Source organism: Thunnus albacares, chromosome 16 (assembly GCF_914725855.1).
Source record: "Thunnus albacares chromosome 16, fThuAlb1.1, whole genome shotgun sequence".
Taxonomy (NCBI): domain Eukaryota; kingdom Metazoa; phylum Chordata; class Actinopteri; order Scombriformes; family Scombridae; genus Thunnus; species Thunnus albacares.
Window position 1 is genome coordinate 7,757,205 of NC_058121.1, and position 3,204 is coordinate 7,760,408.

Below are 3,204 nucleotides of genomic sequence, written 5' to 3' on the forward strand. Positions count from 1 at the left end.
GAAAAGACAATCCATAGCAGGTCTGCACAAACACCAATACCACTATTAATTTAAAGACCCAAAAGACACTTTACATAACATACATAATGTATACATAATGTACTATGAATATGAAAAGCAGCAAAACACAGTATACAATTCTAGAGGGGAAAATCTTGTAATGTAGAGAGAGAGAGAGGGTGGCATAGATGGGGAAGGTAGGGGGAGAGGGTTATGGGGTTGGGTAGTAGGCCTGGGTAAAGCAAGGTTTTTAGTCTTGACTTGAAGAAGTGGAAGGATGGGTTTGTCAGAGTGATCAGGGGAGTGAGTTCCACAGTATGATGGCATGGAAGGAGAAGGGGGGGGCAGTTATGGAGGACATGAGTCATGTTCATCAGATCTGGTGCAGGCAGCAAGCAGAGGTGTGAACCAGTTGTAGGAGATTGGCATTGTTGATTGGCGTCTGTTGAGGGTGTTGCAGAGGTGGAAGAAAGATCTCAACCATCTTGTTGACTCAGAGGTTGCAGGTAAGTGATGAATGAGAGACAGTAGTGTCATCGGTGGTCAGAGACGGTACCACATTTGTATAGGTTTGTAAAAGGAACTATTTACATTTACAAGTGTATATCAGTGGAGAGGCGCCATGCTGCACCCTGCATCCAAGCCTCTATGTCGTGTGTGTGTGTGTGTGTGTGTGTGTGTGTGTGTGTGTGTGTGTGTGTGTGTGTGTGTGTGTGTGTGTGTGTGCGTCAGTGGAGAGGCACGCCGTAGCCCTGCGTCCAAACCTCTGTATGTGTGTGGTCAGTTGAGAAACGCTGCACTGAGTCAAAGGCTTTGCTGATCATCGCAGACCTCCATGAAGTACTACATGTCTTCCTCCAGATCGAGGGAAAAGAGGAGGAATTCCAGTTCCCTCCAGATCCCCCTCTCTGGTTGCCGTCAATATTCTTTGTCGGTCCTCCTCCTTCAAAATGAGCAATTTCAGCCCTTTCACACCACCCAGGAACTTCAATTGGTTGTCCTCAATATACTGCACGGCAGGGCGCATGTCCTTAACGATTGCAGGCTCTTAAAATACAAGAGCGGGGGAATTGGAACACATTTTACAATACCTACATATTCTTGCACACAGCAAATACTTTTTTGAGTGTCTATTGAGTGTCCTTTTGCCAACAGTCTTGTATTATTGCTTGTATTATTGTGTAAAATTATGTGTTACGTACATGCCCTGTTTTACAAACTATGACTAAGTGGCAAAGTGATGTAAATCACATATCAGGTTGTGCCTGACAATAAAGATTAACCTACCCCAATGTGACAATCATTACAAAGATGAGCAAACAATTACCGTCTGTGTTATCCATGTCGCTCCTCGTACTCCATCAGTAGAGCACGCCACCACTTTCTGATGTGCATCATGTTGGGCTGCAATATAAAAAATTCAAGTTAAATGGTGATTCTTGTTCATCTATACATTCACAAAAGACTTATTACTGACAAAAAGTCAACCAACATTCCAATAAAGAGCAGAATAGACTGAATAACATGAAATCTGAAAACAAACCTCAGTGAAGTCAAAGGTTCCATCCAGCACAATGCAGAGCGCATACTGTAAACAAAAGAATGCTTCAACATGTATACATTGTATCTCATACTGTGATATAATTGTATTGTTAGCAAATGTTCATGCAGTCAAGGGATAATAGATGTAAATGTGTTATGTATTCATACCATGAGTATGAATACTCCACAGGTGCTGGTAGATGTCTGCATTGCGATACCCTTAAAAGAAAGACTGTACATTTAAATTACTGCACATATATCAATACTGTTACATAGAACCTAAGTTGTTTCAACATTTACTTAAGGAAGGTCCTCACAGCCAACTTCTTGCCAGGATCCAGGTGCAATATCCTGGGGAAGGTTTTTGAGAGTGAAAGTAATTGTTAGCAAACTTTGAAAGACCAGTGGAATCAACAAATTACATTTCAACTTATGTAATTGGTTTAAACAACAAAAAGAAACAAAAAAAGACCTAATGGGGATAATTATGTCCATGGTCGCGAATGTTCATGTTTATGTTCATGCATTGACACAGCTGCACTCAATGTGGTATTAAAAAAAAAATTTAGGACAAATACCGATTGCTAGTAGTGCCACCATTCTTCTCAGAGGATCAAACATAAAAGGGGATTAGTAGAACAAAACCACTGTATCACTGCCATACAGCAAAGTTAAACACAAGGAGCTGTTTACCATTAGTTCACATAAATCATGTACACTAGGGATTAAAAGAAAAAAGCCACTGCATGGCTTAAACGGAACTGCCGTACAGCAAAGTGACAACATACATTAAACCAAACAAGCAGCTGTGTATTACATAACTTTGTAATAATTTATGGGCATGTAAACTACCTTCTCTTGAAGTGGTGGACTCAGAGAGCCTAGCCAACAACACTTATTAGTAGTCACATCCTGGATAATTGTTACTGCCTCACAGGTGATCAGTGGCTCCTTTAATTTAGAGTAATTGACAGTGTCTACAAGGCAAAATCAGTCCAGATCACAATACAAAGCATGACCAATGATTGACTGTTGTCCCCACAATCTCCCATTATAAAGACAACTGATAACAAAAGATTATAACAAAAATATATGTGACATTTACATTTTGTACTACATACAGGCATTGTTCTCCATACTTCATTGTTCTTCATACACCAACTACCGGTGTGACACTCAACACTCACAGCTAGCATCCAATCACAACTGATGTTTAACCCTCCCCAAATTCAACTGTCAAACCAATCAAACAATGGTGAAACAGTCAATTCCTGGTGTCTCAGCAGGGAGTAAATCCTTTGGAAAGAGTTGGCAGCATGACAGGAAAAAAAACAAACAATTGCCCCTTAGTTACTGTTGCTACATCTATCAGGCACTCATGTCAGCAAGGTTAGCAGGTTACTTAATTACTACTCAAAAGTCTTAGTCAGTTTTGAAAAATGGATCTTCTTTCATTTCAGTCAGATGCAAACAAAAGGGTGTGATGCTATTGGTCCGACAGCCATTTACCATTTACAAAATGTCTGCTTTTTAGTGCATTTAGTGCATACTAACACTAACCCCAACCCCAGTCTCAGAATCCAGCGGCTATTGTCTGACAACAATTTAGCGTCTGGGTGCAATGGCCAGTATTTCAGGGGTAGCCAGTGGATATCTGGATAA

The 3,204-nt window shown here is 40.6% G+C and overlaps 1 long non-coding RNA gene across 1 annotated transcript; it reads right to left on the reverse strand.

Moving 5' to 3' along the window:
• Positions 1-700: 700 nt before the first annotated feature.
• LOC122965584 lies at positions 701-1,767 on the reverse strand. Its single transcript, XR_006398261.1, has 4 exons — positions 1,711-1,767; positions 1,544-1,588; positions 1,328-1,404; positions 701-1,047 (listed from the first exon to the last, which is right to left on the reverse strand). It is a non-coding gene; the product is annotated as an uncharacterized LOC122965584 (long non-coding RNA).
• Between the last annotated feature and the right edge of the window lie 1,437 nt (positions 1,768-3,204).